We start from the raw sequence: 10,046 nt of genomic DNA, 5'->3' as shown, positions 1-10,046 counted from the left end.
TTAATGTCTTTCATTTTTGTAACGCACTTTTGAATGTGTTATATTTTATGAAAACATTTAAATATTAAGAGTACATACAAAATAGTGGGAAAGTAGAAGGTCAATGATATAAATATAGAATAGAAAATATCAAGAAGATACTCAAATGATATCTAGAATAAAACAGTGTAGTGCCTGATAGGAGGATGTGCTAACTAATAAGGCTTTATTTAAACATTAAAGAATACTTTAGGTTAAGGTCTTCATTTAAATAGGAAAAAAGCTTTGGGGGTATCTAAATATTAAGCCTGATAAAGTCTAAATTGCATGGTTTGTTTTGGAACTTGACAATCAACTTTCCTGCAATGTTAACTATGTTGAAGCACTTATTTTAACTGATATTATACACATTAATTATAATCTTATGTATGTAGATAGTATAAGAAATGTGCAGAATACGACAGTGTAATGGTGGAAGTATACACACATATTGATAGATGTCTTGTAATGCACTGTTGAGGAACCTGTGACTCAAGTTTTTCATTCATTACATAACTACACTGTTGTGTATATGATATGTCAATAAACCTTAGAAAATCTTGAAATTTTGAAAGGGATGTGCAAAATAGCAATTATATACAGTCTTTAATGAACTATTAGAGAATAACGAGTAATGAATATGCTTTAAACGGATCTGCAGATAAATATGTAGTCTTCTCAAGCACCAACTATCAAATATCTTGCCTGATTGTTGGCACTTGACAATCACCTTCACTGAATTTCACTCAGGTGTAACTAAAGTCTGATTTAAGGGCTGTTTATATTTCACATCATTAATCCAAATCTGTAAAGTAACTAAAATAAATGTAGTGGAGTAAAAATACCAGGTTAACCTTAAAGAAAGCCCTCAGGATTATAAAAGACCCCATCACCCCAGCCACAAACTGTTCTGTCTGCTGCCGTCTGGCAGGCGGTACCGCAGCATCCGGACTAAAACCACCAGACACAGAGACAGCTTCATCCCACAGGCCAGGCCCGGACTGGCCATCGGGAGGACCGGGAGGTTTCCCGATGGCCTGGCCTGTTAAGTGGCCTGCTGGCCTGAGGAATTTCTCTTTTTTTATGTATGTATTGTGAACGCAACGCTGCGCAAATGTGGGTCTGACTCTGCCTCACAGAGGGTGACTGGCTGTCTACATGATGTGGCCTGCCAACATGGCCACTTTCATACAGATCATACATACACTAATGCCCTCGATTGGTCTCTGTGTGTCATTCAAGCGAGCGAGTGAGATAAAGCGAGCGCACCCGTTACGTGTATTGTTGTTGTTGGCATCTGGTGCTAGCTAGCTGCGCTAACGGATATAAGCAGCTTTTTCAACAACAAGGTGGAGGAGAGTCCTCTCCTGTCATACTGAGAGACTGATAACTACAGCTCAGGTGAGGTAAGGGACTCTCTGAGTGTTTAGATAGTTAACTTAGTCTAAGTTATCTCTGTGGGTCTCAAAGGGTTTGGTCACCATTTATGTAAACACATTTCCATTTGAGGGGGGAGTGATTAGTAAAATATGCATGAATAATAAAAAATAAAATGTTAACTAGGTGAAAAAAGGTAAGATAAACTTGTTGAGAGCTAAAACTAGTCTTTGCTGCTGCCTCAAAGAGGAGCAGGAGGGAGAGGAGGGAGACAGGTGAGGCTGGTTCAGGAGCACAGACACACTCGCAACTATAAATGAACCAAAAACAAATAAATAAACAAGTTTCAATGTTTTTTCATATTGGATATGGTATGTTATTGATTATGGCCATGATTTTATGATTATTTAAATGTATACAGTTCTGTTTCATATGGGTGTAGTCTCTTTATTTCCCCCTCAAAATGCACCAGATTGATGCATTTAAGTCCAACATTTAAAACAAATCTTACCGGGGGAGCATGCACCCGGACCCCCCTATAGGATTTGAGGTCCACCTCCACTTAAAATATGTTCACATAGGTTCCTAAATAGATTTGCACATTTTTTTAAATAGTAACCCATGTCCATATGTTTATTTTTGGGTAGTAGATTTAGACGGCTATCACTATGGGCAGCAATGCTGTAAAAATTGACAAATAAATCCAGCAAAATGGCACAAAAAACTAGTAGTGGCCTGGCTGGGTGTATAATTCCCGGCCCGACTTATTGTCCCAGTCCGGCCCTGCCACAGGCTATACGATCCATAACAACAACATCCATAACATTCATCTGGCTGCTACTTAGAAATTATTTATCTAATATATCATATTCCAATCACTTGTAGACTCTTATTGCACTATTTCACTATTTTTTCTGTGTAGGCCTATCTGTTTTATTGCGTAGCACTGTTGGAGGAGCCTGTGACCTAAGGGGGGGGGGGGGGGGGGGGGGGGGGGGTAGGACACGTTCGATTCCTGTTTTGAATAGTGTGCCGTCGATGGGTTTCATTCCATTTCAAAGTCCTTTTTGACACTCTGTGTAAACTTCGCGCATCCAATCACAGAGGTTGAGGACTGATCACGTTTGTCAAGCTAAGCACATGGTGTAGTCCCAAACGATAGCTGAGGATTCTGGGTAGTGTAGTGTTTTCGGCCATCCTAAAATTCCGAAAAAACATTTGTTTCTCCGAATCGAAGGGGAAAAATACAAAAGTATTGCACACAATTCAAACCAATCAATGTTGAGTAATTAACAAGGATAATCTGGTGTTTTTTAGTCGATGAGTAGTGCAGATATCACTGTATAATCAATCGACAGTAAGGAGAATTCTTACTTCCGGGTGTACAATTCTCCGTTATCCAATGGGAATGGACGCTCGTAATACAATACAGGGGACATGATCATTATCTTTTAAATAACGTTAACTAAAGGGAACAATCTATTTGACACAGCTGAAGCTCTGGCCTTCCTTAAAAACTAACTAATTTAATAAAAATCACAGTTGCATTACACACAATGCACTGTTTTTTGAGAACACAAATTCGTAACTAATGTAATTTTTACATTCTGACGATTTTTTTTAATTATTATGAATACAAATAAAATAAAAGAAGCCCCCCGTGAGTTACTTCAAGCTATAAAGTAGATTTAAAAAAACGTTTTATAGAATAAAAGCTCACTGCGGGACGTTGTAGAAATGCGTGTGTGCACCACGACAAAGGAGCCTCATTCACTTTACATTGGGGTTGTTTGCGTGGTGCCGACACGTAAATGTAACAAAGTTTGTGACTCCACCACGCATTGTGGTGTTAAGAAGTCGTGGTGGAGTCACGCATTCTGGTGAGATCAGGTTGGTAATTTGTTATTATGTTTTTTATCTTCACATTTTATAAATATTAAATGTATTCATCATAAATTGTGTATTTATTTCACCAGAATATTTTTTTAACCAAAAAAACGATGTAATTGAATACCTCCCAAGAGATCAATATATTTTTAAAGCTATGCCTTCTGCCCTTCCACTTAACTAATTATGTTTTTGAGCTTTTGTACAATATGTTGGCACATTGTGTCTCTGTGCCACAGAAACGGAAGTAGAATTCTTGCACAAAAGGTCAGTTTTTGATATGCATCCGTTTCAGAGATTGTGTTTGAAATGGCAGGAAGGTACATTGCTGTCACATTGATTCATACAGAGCAGTGTTTGAAGGTGAGGAGATTTGGCAGGGCAGGCGCCGTATGGGGCCATCATGCAGAGACTTGATATGTCAGCCCTGCTGAGAGAGTGTCATGTCATTAAGGTGGAAAGAACTCCATAATAAGTAAAAATAAGAAAATGTCATTTTCTAAACGTTATCTAAAGTTGTTCCTTTTTTCGGCATGAAATACAGAGAACACAACTTGTGAGGAGCTTTAAACTATATAAATTGATGCTTGAATTGAAAACTCTACTTGAATAAGGTTGTTTAGTTGATTCAAAATGCTTAGACTTGAACTACAGATCAATCAAACAGACAGGTGAGGAGCTGCTGGTGAACATTTAGCAGATAAACAGAAATATATTTCCCTCAGGGGTTCATTAGCAGAGATGGGGTCGTTACTAAAAAAAAGTAATATATTGCATATTACATATTACTTTTAAAAAAGTAATATATTACACTACTTCGTTACTCTCTACATAAAGTCATTCATTACTTTACTCGTTACTTTACTCGCAGGGCCGGCCCGCCCCGCCCCTCCCCGCCCCTCCCTGCAGGCAGATCACGCAGACTGCTAAAGTTTCAAATGTTCTCTTTAGTTCAGTTTCCATTGTCGCATAAGACTGATCCAGATCCTGAATGTTTTCATATCTGACCATGGCTGTCCTCTGTCTCCTGCTATCTGTATATTTTGCGCAGTCTATCTCTGCTCACGCTGTTGCGTCAGCGTGTTCTCCTGCGTGTTGCACTGGAGCCAGACTGGAGCACACCGCAAAGACTTCAGCCGAGCACGTACGAACTGCGCATGCGTAAGTGGCAATAACTCTCCTTACCAGCAGGCGGCGGTAGTGTGTATTCGTCATTCAAAACAGGCAACAACCGGAAAACAGAGAAGAAGAACAGACTACGTGTGTTATATAAATAAACAACAGCTATGTGCGTTAGCTTCACCTTAGCATGTGTTCTTTGCAGGTGTTTGTTGAGGTTTGGAGTTGTCTGCATTTAATACTAACTTCCATCCATCCATCTTCTCCCGCTTATCCGTGGTCGGGTCGCGGGGGTAGCAGTTCCAGCAGAGAGCCCCAAACTTTCTTTTCCCTGGCGACATCAACCAGCTCTGACTGGGGGATCCCAAGGCGCTCCCAGGCCAGCGAAGAGATATAATCCCTCCACCTGGTCCTAGGTCTACCCCTTGGTCTCTTCCCAGCTGGACGTGCCTGGAACACCTCCCTAGGGAGGCGCCCAGGTGGCATCCTAACTAGGTGCCCGAACCACCTCAACTGGCTTCTTTCGACGCGAAGGAGGAGCAGCTCAACTCCGAGTCCCTCCCTGATGACCGAACTTCTCACCTTATCTCTAAGGGAGACACCAGCCACCCGGCGGAGGAAACCCATCTCGGCCGCTTGTATCCGCGATCTAACTTGAGTTGAGATAAATGGGATGGAATAACATCAAAGGCAAAACATAAACAACAGAACAACATATCTATCCACATGTACAGGTGCCAACCGCATCTGATTGTGTAGCATCCAACCAAGCTTTAAAAACATGTAGTGGTACTAGCTTGGTAATTTTCCATTCTTTTTGCAGACTGTTCCATGTTAGTGGAGCTGCACATCTAAAAGTTCTCTTCCATCATACAGTCCTAGCACTTGGCACATTTAATAAAACCACAGCATGCGATCTCCGGCAATAAGTACTTTCAATTCGAGAGATCAGGGAGCAGATGATCAGTGGGGCCTTGTTTTTACTGAATGATGTGTTTTTTCATGGGGAATTCAAATATGAGCTTATGATTAGGATTTTCGGAGACTTTGCACACGTTTTCACAAACATGTTCACGCTAGGAGTACGTCCATTCACTTCGTCTTGACCTGTAGATGTGATTTGATGTGTCGTGTGTCTCCCAACTCCTCTCCAAAGTTCAGATACTATATAAAAATACTAAAAGGTAAATAAAACATGAAACATAACGACAAAATAACAACCTGAAAGATATGTATTCTATCTACACATTTCGTAATTATCTAATCTCGTGGCCTTATAAAAGTGTTGGTTAAAGTAACGCAGAATATATATATTTTTTAATTGTAAATAATTAGAAACATTATTTATGTGCACAAGTACACACACATAACAAGCTGTACCGAGTTCCTCCGGCTGCAGTTCCGCAGACGGCCGGTGTGTGGCAGCAGAGCGCTGGGAGCAGAGGGAGGTGAGTAGACGAATATGACGGATGACGGATGCGACGGAAATACACCCGAACATATCTGGTACCCCGAACACATCTGGTACCCCGAACACATCTGGTACTGACACCGTGCTCTGCCCTCCATGATACTGTTTCCGGTCTCAGCTGCAGCAGCTCAGCACCACTCTGCTGACCTGGTGTTAACACTCATCTTCTCCACAGTCTCTGAGACAATAGGTCTCTGTTCTTCAGATGTCGGTGTGTTCATGACTTGAAGGCAGATAGTCTCTTTCAAACTTTTATCTAGTTTAAGTTTACATTCAGTAGGTTTCTGATGCAGATCATTGTATGTTTCAGCATAATAATGTTACCTTTTTTATTCAATGTTGCCTTCTTCATCCAATCATTTCAAAGGGTGACAACCGTGACATATAAGACATTGCAGGTCTAAACTAAAACGTCTGTATCAAAGAGGCCCTATTATGCTTTGTGGGGTATTCCTTAGTGTGTTATATAGGTTTGTGTGCATGTAAATGGTCAGCTGAAGGCTAAAATCCAAAGTTTCTCTCCCATACACCCATACAAACATGAACCTAAAAATAATCATAATATGTCCTCTTTAATTAAAACTGATCTTTTTGACACGTACTGTATGTGTAAATATGAATTCAAAACATTAATTATGAGCCCATAAAAACACACAAAAGTGGTACGATATTGCTTCCTATAATTAAATTAAGGATTACAGAATTAAATGTCAAAGTCAAGCATACGTGCGTCAGTATTTCCAGATACAGCTTGTTGAAAAGAATCCATAGCGCTCAGGAGATGGATTGCAATCATTTATGTTAAAATGAAGAACTTCACCTTCGGAATGCATAATTGATAAAAACCCGAGCCGCAGCAGTCAGGGAGGCGAACATCAAATCCCAAAGCTTAATTTTTCCTGTGAACTCCTACATTCCCACATTTGGACAGCTTCTCATCTGCACTCAGGGGAGCAAAATGAGATAAGCAGCTTCATAATTCTGCTGCCGAGTCGCTCAGCCATTAGTTCACACGAGTAATGGGCTCCCCCTGTCCATGAAGTGGCACTGTCTGTTAGCAGCAATTAAGCTGATAAAGAGTCCAAATTAATTCATTTCATATTTAATTATGGATGTCTGTTGTCGGTCACATTGAGTAAAAAGAGTCTTCAGTGTCAGGGTATCTTTGATTTTGCCATTACATGGAAGAAATCATTTATTTAAAAAAAAATATCGACAAGCGTGAAGCGAACTGTTGATCCCAAATTCCCTCCAGTGCAAAATATGATGCTTGTATAGTGTAAATAATTGTTGTGCAGAGCAGTCCTCTGTGCATTGTGGTACAAGCTGATATAATGTGCGAGGAAATCAATGTGACCCTTCCCTGCATTAAAGTGCAGCGTGTTGGTGTGTGTGCTTAGTCTCTGTTTGTCGTTAGACCCCGGTGTGCATTTATGTTGAGCCCTAAAGGTCACTCTGACCGAGTTCTCCTTGTCCAAGTGTGCAAATGTCTGTCTGAGTTTGTGTTCACCTGTGTGTGTCTCTCTTTAACTCAGCCTGATTTCCTTCCGGTGAGTCGGAGCTGTATGTAGCCAAACAAAACAAAGTGAAAAATACGGCTAATATCCTCACTCTGCAGCAAATTGAGAGGACGATTTAGAGCTATAATGTTAGAGAGATAGAAAACAACATAATGTCCCACAATGGCCTTGCAAAGTAAATATGTCAATGTTCTTCCCTCGCAATCTTTTAAAATAGAGAATAACTTATGCTAAGTGCCGCCAATTGAAATGGACATTTCCACTTATACTAAAAGGTGTATTTTTTCAGTCTTCGCATACAACACACTCTCACTCCCTAAGCGTCCAGGAGCGACATTTGGTCAGTGTCCGTGGCGTCCAGTTGTGACGCTCCTTCAGTGTCATAAAGGGACGCAAATAGCTTTCAACTGATTGCAATTTATTCCCATCTGCGTCGGGATTTGACGCTCATGGAAGCACGACATTCGTTTGTGCTGGCTGCCCTTAAAGGGAATGTGAGCGTCCATTCTCATTGGATAACGGGGAATTGTACACCCAGAAGTAAGTATTCCTCTTACTGTCGATTGATTTTACAGTGATATCTGCACTACTCATCGACTAAAAAAACACCAGATTATCCTTGTTAATTACACAACATTGATTGGTTTAAATTGTGTGCAATGCTTTTGTATTTTTCCCCTTCGATTCGGAGAAACAAATATTTTTTCTGAGTAAAGGATGGCAGAAGACACTACACTACCCAGAATCCCCAGCTATCGTTTGGACTACACCATGTGCTCTGTTTGACAAACCACGTTTTTTTTCACCATTCATGCCAATGGCTGTCTATGTCACTTGATCTTCAAATTTCTCCCTGCAGAAAAAGAAAACATGGCCGAACTTCGTTTTATTCTCGGTGGAAAATGCCTATTTCTGGCCATTAAAATGCGTTTTGATGTCATTTGATGCGAGAAATATGAGTTGTTATTTCAGATTATGTGTGCAGTGGATGTACATGATCTTTAGTTTTCTAGTTATTATGAAGATTACTTTTTTTTCATTGTTACCAAGGTGGTTGCTAGGGACGCTGCTATCGATATTATTTCTGTTATGTTGTGTAACTGTTTAATGGTGTTATCTTTATTGCTACCCCCTTCCCCGTCAATGTATGGTGTTGGTCCACAGCCTAAACATATTAGTTTAACAAAATCCGCATCTAAAGATAGCCTACGTTATTTCCCCCCTGTGCAATTCCAGTCTCACATCTCACAGCACATCGTCATTAACAAATACCGGAAACAGACCGAAAACATTAAAAAAAAATACTTTATTCCGAGTGTGCTTGCTTTTCTCTTTGAAGGTCATCACATAACGGCATTGTAATACACGGTTCGGCTGCATTACATACATATCTGCCGTAGTTCTGTATTTATAGAGCCCTGATGAGAAGACAAACATGAGGAACTGAAAACGTGACGTGGATCATAAATATATCAGCCATTAAACAACATCTTACATTTCTTTTCACACAATACGTCTCCTTGCAGTATCAACACTAATTCGGCTCACTTTTATATTTGATCCAATTGGTAGATAGGCTGTATTTACACCATAAAGGTGCACAGCTGATATAAAGGGACACCTGGTGGTTAAAGCATGTTATTGAATTTAATTATTTTTATTATTAGATATTAATACGATCCCTATAAAGTATATTCATTACTCGTTATTCTCTACTAATAGTTAATTAAAGACTGTATATAATGACTATTTTGCACATCCCTTTCAAGATTTTCTAAGGTTTATTGACATATCATATAGGCCTACACAACTGTGGTGTAGTTCTGCACTGAATGAAAAACTTGGGTCGCAGGATCCTCAATAGTGCATTACAAGACCTCTATCAATATGTGTGCATACCTCCAGCAATGTTAACTATGTTGAAGCACTTATTTTAACTGATATTATACATAATGTACAAGCAATTTTCACCCATTTATTAATTATATATTTTAAATGTGAGTGTTTCCTGTCCCCTAAACCTCCAGGGATGTACACAGTTTAATACTGGCAACTTCTTATTATGGGAAATACGAAAACGTCTTTTAAAACTACAACTCCCATTAGAGAGGTGCCATAGATAGAGAACATGTTGCGAAACAGAATAGCCAGCATGTGTAGTTCTGGGGACGGGGTGGGGGAGGGGGGGGACGCGGTGGACCCATTCAAATCCAGTTTGGACAGTCTGCCGTGGTTCCATCCCATTTCAAGTGCTGTTCGAGAATCGGGTAACCCTCAGAGCACACTCTCCAATCACAGAGCTTGAGGACTATCACGGGGTTTGTCAAACAGAGCACATGGTGTAGTCCAAACGATAGCTGGGGATTCTGGGTAGTGTAGTGTCTTCTGCCATCCTTTACTCAGAAAAAATATTTGTTTCTCCGAATCGAAGGGGAAAAATACAAAAGCATTGCACACAATTTAAACCAATCAATGTTGTAAGGATAATCTGGTGTTTTTTAGTCGATGAGTAGTGCAGATATCACTGTAAAATCAATCGACAGTAAGAGGAATACTTACTTCCGGGTGTACAATTCTCCGTTATCCAATGGGAATGGACGCTCACATTGCCTTTAAGGGCAGCCGACACAAACGAATGCCGTGCTTCCATGAGC

Source organism: Pseudochaenichthys georgianus, chromosome 20 (assembly GCF_902827115.2).
Source record: "Pseudochaenichthys georgianus chromosome 20, fPseGeo1.2, whole genome shotgun sequence".
Taxonomy (NCBI): domain Eukaryota; kingdom Metazoa; phylum Chordata; class Actinopteri; order Perciformes; family Channichthyidae; genus Pseudochaenichthys; species Pseudochaenichthys georgianus.
The sequence above is the reverse complement of the archived record's forward strand: the minus strand, read 5'-3'. Positions refer to the sequence as shown.